Source organism: Phascolarctos cinereus, unplaced genomic scaffold (genome assembly GCF_003287225.1).
Source record: "Phascolarctos cinereus isolate Bilbo 61053 unplaced genomic scaffold, phaCin_HiC Scaffold_2;HRSCAF=192, whole genome shotgun sequence".
Classification (NCBI taxonomy): domain Eukaryota; kingdom Metazoa; phylum Chordata; class Mammalia; order Diprotodontia; family Phascolarctidae; genus Phascolarctos; species Phascolarctos cinereus.
The window spans coordinates 5,576,442-5,592,341 of NW_027555625.1; the positions used below are offsets into that span (position 1 = coordinate 5,576,442).

The 15,900-nt window shown below is 53.4% G+C and overlaps 1 protein-coding gene across 1 annotated transcript in view; it reads right to left on the bottom strand.

Moving 5' to 3' along the window:
• VSNL1 (visinin like 1) overlaps positions 1 to 15,900 on the bottom strand; it is an 81,050-nt gene that overhangs the window by 23,143 nt on the left and 42,007 nt on the right. The gene's annotated exons all lie outside the window — the stretch shown is intronic.

Consider the following 15,900-nt stretch of genomic DNA (forward strand, 5'->3'; position numbering starts at 1 on the left):
CAAATGTAAATATAAGAATCCAGCAGGTAAAGTGTATAAAGAGCTGTTAAAAAAATTAGCAGAAGTGCGTGCCAGTCCACAGTGGGTAAGCCGCCAAGTCGAGCACGTCCTGTGTGCTGGGCACCGTGCCGACCACTGAGGCTACAAAGAGACAAAAGAGCCTGCCCCTGCTCCAGAGCCATTGCCAGCCTAACGGGTGAGACTTGGTACACGCCAGATGCACACGGGGTGAACGGGACGGCTTTAAGATCGGGGAAGCTTTGAAGAAGCTGGGACTGAGGAAGCCAGGAAGCCGGCTGCAGGAGGGGGAGAGCCCCAGGCATGGGGACAGCCAGTGAAAACACCTGGAACCAGGGCAAAGGGCTGGCGCATCCTTTCTAGGAATGGTAGTGCTGATTTGGAGACTGTTTCCAGAACTATTGCTGGCGAGGGGTCAGGGTGCCTAGGTGTGTGACTCTGGCCTCCGTGGCAGTGGTACAGTTGGTCTGAGACGCGGCGGTAGGAGGCGAGAGTAATCACTCACCTCACTGGGTCCTCACAAAAAAGCTTTGAGGGAAGAGATGGTTACTATTTCTATTTAACAAATGGAGAAACTGAGGCTGAGAAATGTCAAATGACCTGCCCAGGGTCACATGGCTAGGAAATGTGCAAAGTGGAGGCTGGGCCTGGGGCTTCATGTCTTATATGAGGATGCTCTTAAGGGAAGGACTTTTGGAATGTCTGAGCTAGGAGGGCTCTTAGACAATCAAATAGAGGGTATCAGAGCTGGGAGGGGCCTAAATCCAGAAGTGAGGAAAACTCAGAGAGATGTGACTTGGCCGAGGTCAAACAGCAAATGGGGGGTAGGGGGGCTGCCTGGGACCTTGTATGCAGGCTCCTCAACTTTGTGTGGGGCTCCCTCTATCCATTATACTCAAGGCTTTTTACATTTCACATTTTAGATGAAGAAATCAAATAAAATGCTATTTCTGGAGCCTCTGATTTTGGCTAAAAAGCCTGACTCATGATGATAGAAAAGGAGATTCTCAGGGTATGGGAAGGGGTCTGGGCTGGCAGGGCAGCTTACATAAGGCTGCCATCACACCCCGGCTTCAGGGCTGGATGCCACTGGGGACTCAGCTCAGCCTGCTCCTCCAGGGTCTGCCTTCCCTGCCAGGAATGCAGCCACCTTTCAGGGAAGCCTTGGGACGGCTTCCGGCTCCAGTGATTCTAACCCAGTAAAAGGAAAGCTCCAGGCCCTGGGAAGGGGATTTGGGGCACCTCCAGGACAGAGTGAAAGCTCCCACAGGATCCCTGATTCCAAGTGGGAAGGTCATCAAGCCCAACCTCCTTGTTTTACAGGGGAAGAAACTGACGCACAAAAGTTAAGTGACTCACCCAGGGTCACATGGCTACCAAGCGTCCAAAGCAGGATTCTAGGGATCAGAAAGGGATAAGAGCCCCCAGTTCAACTCGGTAATTTGACAGAATTTTGCCAAATCCTCGTCCACAGATGATCCCACCTCAGGGCTCCCACGGGGTTCTCAGAACAGCTCGAGTGCCCACTGAATCCTCCCGGAAGCCCAGAGGCACTGGGAGGGCAGGAACGTGATCCCCACTCTTCACAGGACACTGGGGCTCACAGAAGCCATGCAGTTGGGCGCCTCGGGTAAGCTCCCAGCTCAGGATCTACGGGTCTATGACAGGGGCAGGGCAGTGGAGACTGGGCAGAAAGAGCCCGCGAGATGAGCTGGGTTCAAATCCTGCCTCTCCTTCTCCAATCAAGCAACTAAGGGGCCCAGTGGATAGAGCTTGGAGTCAGAAGACCTGAGTTCGAATTTCTCCAAATCTCCACGTGATCCTGGGCAAGTCACTCCTCTCTGCCTCAGTCCCCTCATCTGCAACATGGGGCTAACGATAGCATTTACCTCTCACGGCTGCCGTGGGGATCACACGAGGTAATACATGTAAAGCATCTGGCACAGTGCCTGGCACACAGTGGTGCTTAATAAATGCTTATCCCCTTCCTTTCTGTGTGACCTTCTGTGACAATCAATCAACAGCACTGATGAAACCCCACCGTGGGTCGGCACCTACGTCACGTCACCCAGCCTCATTTTCCTCATCTGCAAAAACGAAGGGCCTGGACCCTGTCGCCTGGGGAGGGGGCCCTCCTGGCTCCCATCTACTATCAGAGCAATGCGGCTCCTTGGACGGGTGACAACAGGCTCAGTCACCACCGCTTGGAACCGGTGCGGTGAGAATAGGAAGCCTCGCAGGTGTGTGCCCAGGTGTGGGGGCGCCCAGGGTCCAAATAAAGACTCAGAGATCTCTATGAGGGATTGGGGCTGGCCGATGGCCAAGGTGCCCAAGGGCAGGTGACTGGAGGGGGCCTGATTCTAGCCCTGGTGCCCCAAGCCAGCTGATGGCCCTGCCCTGGACATCCTGGGGCGCCTCCCGCCCACTCGGGCCCAGAAGGATGCACCCTGCCCCCTCCCATTCAGTCCTGGCAGGTTGCACCTCCCCCACCCCTCCATTCCGGCCCAGAAGGCTCTACCCAGGATGTCAGGGTTGGGAGGGGCCGTAGGACAGAGGAACTTTGGGATGGCAGAAGCAGACGGGACCTTAGAGCAGGGGTCCTTCGCCTTTCTTGTGTCCTGGGCTCCTTCACTGGGCTGCTAGGTGATGCCTAGGGAGCCCTTCTCAGAAGAATGTTTTTAAATACCTAAGGTAAAATACATAGGACTAGAAAGGAGACCAAAAGTTAGTAAAAAAAAAAAATTAAATCTATCCATGAATCCTTCGAGGTTACGAGCTCCTGACTTACAAGGACGAGGACAATGACAAGTGCTGGAGGGGCTGTGGGAAAACAGGCACGTTGCTGGTGGGGCTGTGTCGTGGCCCAGACACGCCGGAAAATGTTACACCCCAAATGTCACGATCCAGGGCGTGACCTTTGGCCCAGTGACACCCCCTCGCCCACCCACAGGCTTCCCTATCTACAAATATAATCGCATCCACTCTGTTTGTGATGGGAGAGAGCCAGGCGCTAACAAGGGGCCCCACGACGTGGCTCTGCTCAAGTCTATGACGGGCATGGAAGTCTGAGTCTTTGGGAAGATGGAGACTCAGTGAGCTGAAGCAGAGCCAAGTGAGAAAAACAGGACAACGATTCACACGATGTGACAAAGTTATGAAGAAAAAAACACGGACTGCTTCCATGAACAAGCATGGGGACGGAGGATGAAGGACACTCCCCGCCTCCTCCCAGGGATGCAGAATGAGGCGCACGCAACATGGGAGTCTCTTTTGTCTGATTGTGCACATTTGTTAGGAGTTTCATTTTTCTTTTGAAAATCAGTCATTGGAGGAAAGAGGAACAACAGAAAATAAATATTAATTGGGGAAGAGAGAGAAGAAAGTAAAAATATATAAATGAAATGCACAGGAAAAATGGAAGGAAGCATATACAAGTAGGACGGTTTTGAAAGTAACATGTAAATTTATCATGTACTTTTAAGAAATTACCTCTGTCTTAGAAGATGGATCAGGGAATGTCAGAGGTGGAAAGGACCTCGGCACACGAAGCATAGGCTGCTAGCCCAGGAGGGGGCTCAGAGTTAAGGCAGACCAAGCCCTCCGCTTTCCACGAATTCCACGTAAAGTCGTTCCTGGGAGTGCTATGCTTCTGGTGATTAATCTGTGTAGCACGAGCCAGAGCTCCACGGGAAAGGATTCAGTAGCAGCTGAAGTGGCTTGGTTTCAATTGTCCTGGAAAGTTGAGGCGAGGCCCTTTGGGAGGGGTGTCCCACCTTCTTTCCCTGAAGGGGTGGAGGGATAGCAGCCCTGGCTGGGGTGAGGCACAAGTTACCCCAGTTCATTCCAACTGGGTAGAAGGCGAGAGTCGGTGTTATCCAGGCAGGAGCCCCAGAGCAGGGCTGGTCACCGAGAAGACATGGAGCATCACACGCAGAAGCTGGAGGCTCGGGCAGTTTAGCGGCTAATGATAGCAGCCCACATTTCTACGGCACTTGTGTGCCAGGTACTGGGCTAAGCACTCTACAACTATGTCAGGGTGAAGGCAGCATCAGGGGAAAGAAGGGGGTGTGTGTGTGTGTGTGTGTGTGTGTGAGAGGTACCACAAAAGGGAGGACTGGTGGGAACTGGCCACTGATGATCGGATAGAGGGGACGAGGAACAGGAAGGAGAGTACGATGACATTGTGGCCGTCTGGGCTACTGGGAGGATGCTGGTGTCCTCAACAGGGAGGACGGTCGTTGGGGGAGGGATCGTGAGTTCTGCTTTGGACGAGGCGAGTTTAAGACGTCTAGTGGACATCCAGTGTGAGACAGCCAACAAGCAGCTGGAGATGCGAGGCCGGAGGGTAGGAGACAGGCTGGGGCTGGCCAAGCGGCATGAAGAATCATATGCAGAGGGATGATGGTGGAATCCACGGGAGTGGATGGGATGGATGCCCAAGTATAACAGTGTGTGCATGTGTGTGTCTGTGTGTGTGTATATGTACAGTATATATAATAGTAGATCCCCAAGTATAACAGTGTAGTGTGTGCATATGTGTGTACATGTGTGCGTGTGTGTGTTCACACACACACACACACACACACACACAATAGTATAACAGTACAGAAGGAGAAGAGGGCCCACGGCAGAACCCTGAAGGACACCGGCTGTTAGCCGTCATAAGAGGCCAAGGAGACTGAGTAGGAACATTCGGACGGGGAGGAGGGGAGCCAGGGCAGGGGGTGTCACAGAACCCTAGCAGGGGTCACCAACAGTGTCAAAGGCCGCAGAGAGGATGGAGAAAAGGCCTTTCGGCAATCACTGGTCACTCTGTGTGGCCACCCACTGAATGGCTACCCCGGCTGTGGCAGGTGGCCGTGGCCAGAATGGGAGGCCCCAAGGCTAGCCTAGGGAGACTTCACTGGCCCGATGCAAAGCGAAGGGAGCAAAGCCAGGAAAACCACCACCACCATTCACATAGCGCCTCCTCTGCACCAGGCACTTCACCGTCGTCATCTCATTGGAGACACACACTACAGCCCGGGGAGTAAGGCTGTTATCACCATCATCCCCAATTTACAGATGGGGGAACTGAGGCAAGCAGAAGTTCATTGACTTGCCCAGGGTCACATGCTAGTAGGCGTCTGCAGTTGGAGTCAAACTCAAGTCTTCCTGACTCTAGGCCTGGAGCTCTGACCAGTGCCACCTAGCTGCCTGAGTTATTATTATTAATAATATAAGGGATGTTCTCTGGATAGGGATGGGGCGGGGATCCTTCGGGAAGCGAGGGGACATAAAGCGGAAGAAATAAATAAAAATGACCAAAACTGAACTAAGAACTGAAACTGCTGCCCTGAAGGTCATCCAGGACCTCATCATGGCATCCACGGTCTTTATTCAGCCCTTTCCCTTTGACCTCCCTGCTCACCGCGGAGGCTGACCTTCACGGACCTCACCGGCTCAACTCCCCTTCTTTGTCTCACTGGTGTGTCTCGCTACTATTCTACCCAGCTGCTTGCCCACTCTCTCTGTCTCTCCCTCTTCCTCCTCTCTCTCTCTCTCTCTCTCTCTCTCTCTCTCTCTCTCTCTCTCTCTCTCATTCCCTCTGTCTGTCTCTCTCTCCCTCCTCTCTCTCTGTCTCTCTCTCCTCATTTACTCCAGTGGTTCCAACTATCACCTTTATCCCATGATTCCCAACTATATCTTGGCTCTTACCAAGTTAAGCTCCAGACCTGTACCTCCCACCAATAACTAGGGCTGAACACCTGGGGTCTTGGCCCAGGGCATCAGACTTCAGAGGTTTTCTGTAGCACTTTTAATCCTCCAGCAGAAACACCTGCATTTCCGCAGATAGCTGCAGGGCCCTTCTCTCTCCGCTAGGGATGGCCTCCTGGCTCTCCAGGGTCTGTCTCCCAGCCTAGAGGGGTGTCTCCATTGCTTCTCTGTCTAGAGGCTCAAGGTCTCCTCTGATGCCCCAGCTGACGCAGTCACTGCCTCCCAGGGAGTTGGGATCATTTTGTTGTACTTGTCCCAAGGGAAAGAACAGACAATTCTGCCTTCAATGCAGCCGCCTTCTCTGTCTGGATCACAGGGTCACAGATTCAGCGCTGGAAGCACCAAACCTATCCCCCCATTTTTCAGATGGGGAAACTGAGCCCCAGAAAGGTTAAGTGACGTGGGATCACACACCTGATACGTGTCTGAGGAGAGATTTGAAACCGGTCCAGTGACAGTGACCAAGCTCCCTCTGAATTGAGAAGCTTCTCTTCAGCGTGGAGTTGTCTCACTCCCTCTCTTCCTTGCTAAACACACCTGTCCTGACCTCACGGGTTCCATCTGTGGCACCAGCACGCGCTGGGTATCTCACATTCACATCCTGTGGCTCTTCCCTCTCCCTCCCCCAGTACACAGTCCAGCGTCTGCAGCTTTCCTGTCTGACCCGCTCTCTGTTCCTGGGACCACCCCCCAGGACAGGCCAATAATGCTGCCTCCTCTCACCTGCTGCACCACCTCCATCTGTCAGATACTTCCAGGATATTTTTTCCTGAAGTATAGATCTGACCATGTCACTCCCCTACTCAAAAATCTTCAATGGCTCCCTATGGCCTGTTAAATAAAGTGCCCTCTTCTCTGCTGGACGTTCAAAGTCCCATACAGTCCAATACACTCCCCTCCCTCCAGCTGCCCCCCACTACATGCGTGCGTGTGTGCATGCACACACACACACACACACACACACACACAACACACAACACTGTACTAGCCTCACATTCTACACCCCAGCCAAACTCGGGGACTCTGTGCCCCCCAAACATATTGTGTGCCCTCCTGATTCTGTGCCTTTGCTCAATCAGTTATACCTACTCCCCCTACTCACTACCTGTGTGACCTTGGACAAGTCAGTCACCCACCTGGGCTTCAGTTTTCTCTGTAAAATTGGGAGGAAGGATTAGATGGCTCTAGACTCATGACCCTCTAAGACAGTGCCTTCTCCTGAAGTGAAGATTGGAAGTGTTTCCTCTAAGTCTTCTTGTATCTACCTCAGAGCATTTGTCTGTGCTCTAAACAAGCCTTTACTGGCCTAGGAAGACCTGCCTCTTCACAACCCTACCTACTCAGAAATGAAACCTCTGAGTCAGAATGAGGAGGGGCCCCGTGGATCAGAGCAGCAGGACAGCCCATGTCACAGGAGGATAACTCTGGAGCTGGAAGGGGCTGCAGAGGTCACCTAGCCCACCCCACCCCTGAGGCTCAGAGAGGTCAGGAAACTGGCCCAGGGACACACAGCAAGATGTTGGCAGAGGGGAAGCTGAGCTCCAGCCTGCGGGGTCCCGGTCCAGTGCTCCTGGCTCTGCACCGGGGGTCTGAACTTTTGATGTAGCCCGGACCCCTCGGGCAGCCGCGTGAATCCCAGGGACCCCTTCTCAGAATCATGTTTCCAAATGCACAACACAAAACACATAAAAAAACCATCATCTTGAAATAAAGATGGACTTTTCCCATCCAAGTTCGTGGGCTCCCCAAATCTGTCCATGGACCCCAGTTTAAGAACCCTGGCTCTAAGCTACCTCTCTCCCTGACTCCCCAATGGACCCTCAGCCTTCCACGTCCCTGTTAGAGTACTCAGGCAACAGAGTGGGAGGGGCAGAAGCCCACCTCTCAGAGGCGCCTTCCCTCCTAAGCAGGACAGAGAGGCAGGATCTATCCTGATAAAAGAAGCCCTTTGTCTTTCATTTTAAAACCAAACTGGAGTTTATTCATGTCTCTTTTTCTGTAGGGCTGCTATTACAGCTCAGGGGGACCCAGGGGAAAAGGTCAGTCAATACTAATACAATAGCTAACATCTACATAGCACCTACCACATGTCAGACACTGCCCTAAGTGTGTGATCCCCACAACAACCCAGGAGGTAGGTGCTCTTATTATCTCCATTTTTCAGATGAAGAAACTGAGGCAAGCCCAGGGTCGCACAGCTAGTGTGTGAGGCTGGATTTGAACCTGTCTCTCTGTCTCCTTTTGTGTCTCACCATCTCTGTCTCTCTCTTGGTGACTTCACCCCACGCCTTCCTCTGTCCTCTCTTGCCCAGATGTGCCTCAGTTTCCCCTCAGCCTCCCTCCTCAGCCCCTGTCAAACCTCTCAAACCACCTGCCGAAACTTGAAAAGCCCATTCCAGGTGCCACTGCATGTTCTGGCTTCCCGGGGGTGGGGGAGTAGGCCAAGATGCATAAAGTGAATCAATGAATGAATGCATCCATGACATAAAATCAGCTCAGTGTTGGCTGAAATGAATCACACAATCTTAATTTGTTACAATCCAAATAACAATGACACAGCCACTCCCCCACCCGGTACTTTAATTAGTCATCACCATCACGGCCTACACTTGCGGGCTGCTCAAGGGTCTGCCAGCCCTTTTGTCACCGCATCACGCCGGCGGTCGGCAGCACAGGGACTGCTCCCCCCGTTTTAAAGATGAGGAAGCCAAGGAGAAAGGCAGTCACTTCCCCAAAGTCACACAGCTAGCTGGCTGAGGAATGATTCCCTGGCGTTTATAAAGCATCTCATGGTCACAAAGGGACCCTGGGATTCTGGACCTAGACCTGGAAGCATCTCAAAGGCCATTGAGTCCAAACACCTCATTTTACAGATGAAGAAACTGAGGCCTGGGGAGTAGTGAGCTGCTTCTAAGGCAGTGAGGGTGGGGCCTGGGATGTCTTTCCCTTAGATCCCTCCACCTCCCATTCGTATCCACCATCGTCTCATTTGTCTTCACCAACAGCCTGTGACTCTGACATCGTCCCTTTGTCACTTGGACATTTCAGTGTCTCTGGGGCTGCTCCCTTCATTGGGCTGTGGCTTCCCCAAAACCTCCTCCTCCACAATCACTCTTGTCCACTCCATCTTTCCAAGAGGACCCACACAATGCACCTTCTTGTGCTTCCTTTAATTTGACGACCTTTGGAGGGGAAATGACTCGTCCAAGGTCACAGAGCTAAAGGACCAGAGCTGGGACTTGTCTCCGAGTCTGTGGCTCTGCGTCGTACTGGGCAGACTCCCTCTAAGAGGACTTCAAACACAAGCTGAAGACCCACGGTCCACCAACAGGAGGCTCAGCCAATCCCCAGCCCACTCCGCCACTGTGGGGACACTCTCACGGAATTACGGTGGGAGTGTGTGTGTGTGTGTGTGTGTGTGTGTACACAGAGAGAGAGAGAGAGAGAGAGGTATACAGATGGATGGATGGATGGATTTCTAGCCATGTATGTACGTATGTATGTTTACTTATCCATTTACACAGATTAGAGCTAGATTTACAGTCAGGAAGACCTGAGTTCAAATCTCAGATACTTACTAGCTCTGTGACCCTTGGACAAGTTACTTCCCCTATCTGCCTCAGTTTCCTCATCTGTAAAACATACCTACTTCACAGGCTTGTTGTGAGAACCAAGTGGGATAGCACAGGTAACAGGGCTGGGCAAACCTTAAAGGGCCATAGAGATGCTAATTATATTACCACTGTTACTGTGGTGCCCTCACAGAATGTAAGCCCCCTGAGGGCAGGAACTGTTTTGTGGGCATCTTTGTACCCAGCTCCTAGCAAGGTGCTTTTGGGATGAAATTGGCCGTTCTGTCGGGGCGGGGGGGGGGGATCCTTGGTCAGAGAGAGGTTGGGCTGCACAGGGGGGAGGTCCCTTCTGCTCAGGGATTCTGGGATTTGTGGGGTTGGTCTCTGGGGCTGGGATACTCCCTGAGGTGGAGAAGAAGTGGGCCTTTCCCGGGGGCCTGCTGCCATCTCTTCTTGAGCTCCAGACAGAAGGGGCCGGCCCCTGGAGCTTCATACCAGCCCAGCCAGGCTGGATCTCGGCCAGCTCCATGACCCAGTGCTTGTGGAGAGGAGTTAAGGGGAGGCAGGCTGTTACCTTATCACCTCTTCTGGGGATTTCAGGCACCAGCTCTTTGCTTCCCATTAACTCAAGTGGAAACCCTGCCTAGAGCATGTCCAAACACCTGATATCCAGGCCATTCCCAGGCTCGCACTAAAGCTGGGAATACCCTTTCAGCTGATGCAGAACTGCAGGACCAGCCTATAAGTGATAAGTAATCATTCAGTCTGTTTTCACACTTCCAAAGATGGGAAACTCACCACCTTTCCAGGCAGTGGGGACAGCCTGTATAAAGACAGGGAGGTAGGAAATGGAGTGTCATGTGTATATGCGTGCAGTGTGAGGTGGGGGTGGGGGTAGCATGTAGAAGTTCCTTTCCTTTTTGGACATTCTTAGCTACAGCATCAGAGAATTTCGGAGTTGGAAAAACCTCAGCAGCAACCTGGTTCAATCCATGCCCTGCTACATATACCATAAGACGGGTGGTCATCTGGGCTCAGCTGGACGCCCTTAATGAGAAGAAAGCCCAAGCTCACAGAGGCCCATCTAACCACATCTGGATCAGTCCCACTGGCAGGAACAAACCTAACCTTAGCTCTTCACACCGACCCACCTGGCCAGAGGCTGACCCCGCCTGGCCAGGGTCTGCCCACAGGGGTCACACAGAGCAAGTCAAATCCCTCTGACCGGTGACTGCTGGCACAGCCAGGCGAATGTCCTCAGTTTCTCCAACTGATCTTTCTGGCCCTTTCCCAACCAGAGTGCTCTTCTCTGCCCAGAGCCACATGTAACCATGCAGATATGGTCTGATCAGGACAAACCCCAGCAGGGCTCTCCTCTCCTCAAAGATACTTGCCTTGCACACAGTAAATACTTCATAAATGCTTCTCGACCCCAGCTATGCCTCTGCACCATCAGAATCCCTCACAGCCAAGCAGGTGACAAAGACTGTGGGTTCTAGCTCGGCCCCCGCTCTCCCCTGCTGGGCCCTCCCCACCCTCTGCTACTGCTATCACCTTTTCCCGAGGCTCCCCGCATCCAGTCTCATCTGCCTCCAACCCATCGTCCACACAGCTGGCAGAATAGCCCTCCCGTGGAGCCAGACCAACCTTGTTAGCCCGACTCAAGGCTCCAGCGCTTTCCTGTTGCTTCCCAATCTGTCTCCAGGTTTTCTTTCCTATCGTAGCCCTTTGCACACTCGACATGTGCGTCCCCCTATGTGACTCGGAATCTCCCCGCTCCATGCTTCTGCATAGGCTCTGCCCCATGCCTGGAATGCTCTCCCTTCTCTTCTCTGCACTGGGGCATCCTCAACTTCACTGGTTTCCAGGAGCTTTTCTAGGAATGTGGCACAGCACCCCATTAGTGTGCACTCACAGATCCCTAGAGGCTCTCCACAGTATCCACAGTAGGCACGTCTCTTCCATCCTTCCCTCCCAAGGCTGATTGTTTTAACCCAGGTCCAGGGCTTTACATTTGTCTCCGTTGAACACCATCTTTGCACATCTTCAATACCTGGCCGTCCCTTGGAGTCGGGACCAGACTGGCTGTTTTCAGACATCGGTCAGACTCTTCAGGATGCCCTGTCCTTTCCTCCCTCAGTGATGGTGGAGAAAAGAACTCGGTTAGCATCTCCCACGGGGAAAGCCCGGACAGGAGAGTGGACCTGGCACATGACATCTGGGCCGATGGTGAGGCTGAGGCTCCCCAGGCCTAACAGCATCACAGCTTGTCTAGATAAGTAGCCTCACATCTCGACATCATCATTTGCTGGCAGGGACAATGACTGGGGGGCCAAGGATGGCCTCGTTAGCATCAAAGTTCCAGCAGGGGCGACAGATGGGGGTAAGGGCTCCCCCGCCACAGTCTCGTCCATCCCTGTCTCAGGATGATGGCTTTGGGGTTGAATGAGCCTCCAAAGCCAGAACTTAATGGTTACAAAGTGATTTTAGAAGTATTTGCTGATTTCATGCCCCAAATGGCTCCAGGAAGGAGACAGGGTAGGGTTCATCATTCCCATTTTACAGAACAGGAAACTCAAGGGGCTCACGGCTTGCCCATGGGTGCACAGCTGGTCACTGGCAGGTTTTCCCATTTGATTCAGTCCCCTAACCATTTATTAAATGCTGCGTCATCGGGAGGTTGGGCAGGTGGATGTTCTGTTTCGATCCCAGGATTTCTGAGTCAGACGAAGTGATCTCAGGAGGGAGCAGAGGCCTGGGAGGGGAAGGGGCTTGGCCAATGTCCCCTTGGGCCAAGAGCCTCCATGTGACAAGCATGGTGGGCCTGGCTGTTCCAACTGGGTGGCGAAATTCCTGGTGTAGGGGTCTGTTCGTCTGTAGAACATAAGCTTGATTCTTCGAACCTAGTAGGCCTCAGCCAATGTTTGCTGACTGATTGATCTGTAAAATGGGCTTACCAACCTTTCACTGGCTACCCTCCAAGGTGGAAGGGCCACATCCTCAGCAAGCGTGGCCCATGAGCAGTAGACCCGGCGACAAGAGGCTCTGCTCTGTTCCCTTCTTCGTGTCTTCCTGCATTCATTCGACAAACACTGACTGAGCGCTGGTCATCGGCTTCCAGGCCTCAATCTTGATCCTGGCCCTAGAGAAGCCAGCCCCCGAGCCCAGCTCTCGGGGGCCGGGGAAGGCCTGGGGGTTTCAGTCATTTCCTCCCTAACTCAATTCCCCTGCAGTGGTCAGCCCTGCCCCCAGCGTGAGCATCCGCTTGAAGCTGGTTTTGTCCCCCTGAATGGGCAATCAGACAGACCTCTCCAGATTCATTTATCTCAGCCCAGCAATGAATACGATTGTGGAAAACAGACAATTTGCAAGAGATTTAATTACACCATTTTGGGGGCAGGGAAGAAAGTGAGAAGGGCACGGATGAGAGGGTTAGAGCCTGAAGGGGCCATGGAGTCTAACCTTCTCATTTGGCAACTAAGGAAACTGAGGCAGGCAGAGGGGTCCATCCTTGACTCAGGGGCCAGGCTCCCACTATTGTCACTGTCTGGGAAGGTGACATGGTGCAGCACCAGGAAAGATGGCCGGAGGCCCTCCGAAGACCCACTCCACTCCTTCTTCTGACGGTCTACCAGCATGGATTGGCCCAGACGATGCCCAAGGGCCGTCTAGCACCCAGCCTCTTGATGGCTCCTTTCTTTGTCTCCCTGGTTGGGCCCTCAAAGCCTTCACCGTGTAGCTCTGGCACGTGGCTATGCATGCGGTCTCCCCCTTAGACTGCAAGCTCCTGGAGGCCAGGGACTCATATCCCCAGTGCCCGGTACACAGTAGGTGATTAATAAATGTTGGTTGATCGATTGAGCCTTCCTGGTTTGTTACAGCTATTCTGCCCCATTTTCATTTCCTGCCTCCAGGCCTTTCTTTGCAGGGGCCAGTCTCTAGCCCTGGAATGCCTTTTTCTTCTCATCGCCCCTTCTTGAGCCTTTGCTTCCAGGGCCTCTCCTTGAAGAGAGGCCTTTCTGAATACCTTCTGTTGTTAATGCCTCTCCAAAATGACTCTGGAGTTGGTTTTTATGCATCTTTTATTTACTTATCTGTGCCTGGCCTTCCTCCCAGTGGAATCTAATTTTCTAGAAGGAGGGGGGAAAGGAAGAAGCATTTATTAAGCACCTGCCGTGTGCCAGGCGCTTTGTAAGTATTAGTGCATTTGAAGGTAGACAATGCTGCAGGTTTGGCCCTAAGATCTCCGTCTGGTGTCTGGCACAGGGTCAAACACATGACAAAAGTTTGTTGACTGGCTACTGTCCAGCATGATTCAGGGTTTGCAAAGCGCTTTCCCCATGTCACCTTGGGATGGGGTAGCCCCTTCCTCATTTGAGCGGAAACAGCCTCCGAGCCGCTGAGTGACGGGCCGTGTCCCACGGCTTCAGCAGGTAAGAGAGCCATCCTGGGCCTTCTCTCCTCTCCTGACTCCCAGGTCAAAGCTTCTTGTGCCTCCTCTCAGGTGTGGATCCAGGTTCTGGCTACCCACTGCAGAGGCAGGGATGTCAGTGGCCTGAAGCTGGGGGCTCCCCTGAGGGAGCGGCCCCCCACCAGTCCAGGCCAGGCCACAGTGCTCAGCCCCTCCCCGAGGCCCACAGCGGGGGACCTCAGCTGGTGGCAATATTGGCATCTTCCCAGCACGCTAATGGAAGTTTCTGTAAACATTCCATTCCTCCTCATCTCATCTAGTTCCGACTCCTCTCAGGTTCTGTTACATAATCCCTCCCTCGCCTCTCTGTTGTCAGCTAACGTCCCTGTCCTTTCCGCTCACCCTACTTCTGTAGGTGAAGCTCAGTGCTTCCCCTGACCTCTCCTTGCTGTATCTGGAGGCCCCAGCCCCACCCTGGGATGGCTCTTCAGAGGGACGCCACAAGATGACAAGATCTGAATGGGCCGATCAGAGGCTGACAGGAGGGAGCAAACGGCCAGCCAGTCTGGATACCCTCTCCTGCTGGCTTCCTTTGCCATGAAGGCTGTCCCTTCTCCATGGCTCGGATCTCTATGGTACAGACAAAGTAGAACTCAGGAGAGGGGGGCTGCCCTGGAAAGAGATGGAGCAGGGAGGCAGCTGCCTCTGACACTTATGGGCCAGGGGCACGGGGGAGGGGGCGGCTTCTCCTAGACAGAGAGCATTGCCCTAGCAGCCTGCCCATCACCCACAGAGCTCTGCCCGCCTCCTCAGTAGCAGTATCTCAGTGATTGACGGCTGACTGAAGCAGACCCAGTAAGTCCCTGCTGACTGTAGATGGGCAGTAGGAGCTCATCTAAGACTCTCCCTGTCCTGGTGGGTCACTCTCACCTCCCCTCTAGCCACGGAGGCCAAGCCTGATGGGTTGAGGGGGGCTGCCTGGGCCACAAGCAACCGCGACCTTCCGTCTGAAGACATTCTGAAGGCTCCAGCCTCAGCTGTGAGATCATTTTCTAGAGGCGACCTCCCCATTCCTCCTCCTGTGCAGGTCTCGATGCTCTGACAACCCCCTCCCCATCCCCCCCCCCCCCGGGCAGGGGGCATCTGATCTGTCCACACATTCAGAGAAGTCGTGCCACATTTCAGGACAGGTCCATCCACCTTCCTTTCCTTCAGTTCAATGGCAGAAACTTATTGGGATGAGAGAAAGGACCAGCTGGAGGGAACCTCAGGCGCCTTCGAATCTAACCCCCTCATTTTACAGAAGACGAAACTGAGGCACACGAAGGGAGGACAACGTCTGAGGCCACAGAGGGAGTCAGCGGCTGAGCGAGGTCTAGGGCTCTCGAGCTCTGGGTCAGTCTGTAATGGACTTAGAAGGAGGAGCTCAGAGTTGAGGTCCTGGCTCAGCCACTGACCAGCTCTGTGACTTCACCTCTCTGAGAGAGAGGCACTGGGGAGCCAAAGATGAATCAATCACATGGTCTGAGAGCAGCCAGCCTATACACAATTGGAATTCCCACAAAGACTCCCAAGTGCTGGAGGATCACCAAGGAGGAGGAACCCACCAGCTCCCCAGACAGCCCCTTTCTCTCCTTTCACTGTTAGGAAGCTTTCCCTAGATCAACCTCTTTGAAACCTCCTTCCTACTGCTCCTGAGAAACAATGTGGTCTTTGCCTTCAAATACCTTCTGATCTGCTAAGGGGGACCGTGAGATTAGGCTATGTGTGTGTTATGCACGATGCACAGTAGCTGGAGACCCAAGGACGGACCCTACAGCCAAGTTCCAGGAGGGAGAGAGATCTTTTTCAGCTGGGGAAATCAGGGAGGACTTCATGGGAGAGGAGGCAGCATCCGAACACAGCCTGGAAGGCAAAGATTCCAGGCATGGGGTGGGTGATCTAGACCTGGGAGCAGGTGAAGAGTGAAGGGGCAGAGGCAATGTGGAAAGCCCTGACCCCCCCCCAAAGGAAAAGGAAGCCAATACCACAATCACATCCCAGAGGGGAGTGAGAAAGAAGGGAATTCTGGGGGTGGTGTGTGGGGGAGCCCAAAAGGTTGCACTCTGAAACAGACACATCCGGCACTTTGTACTGAGCCTA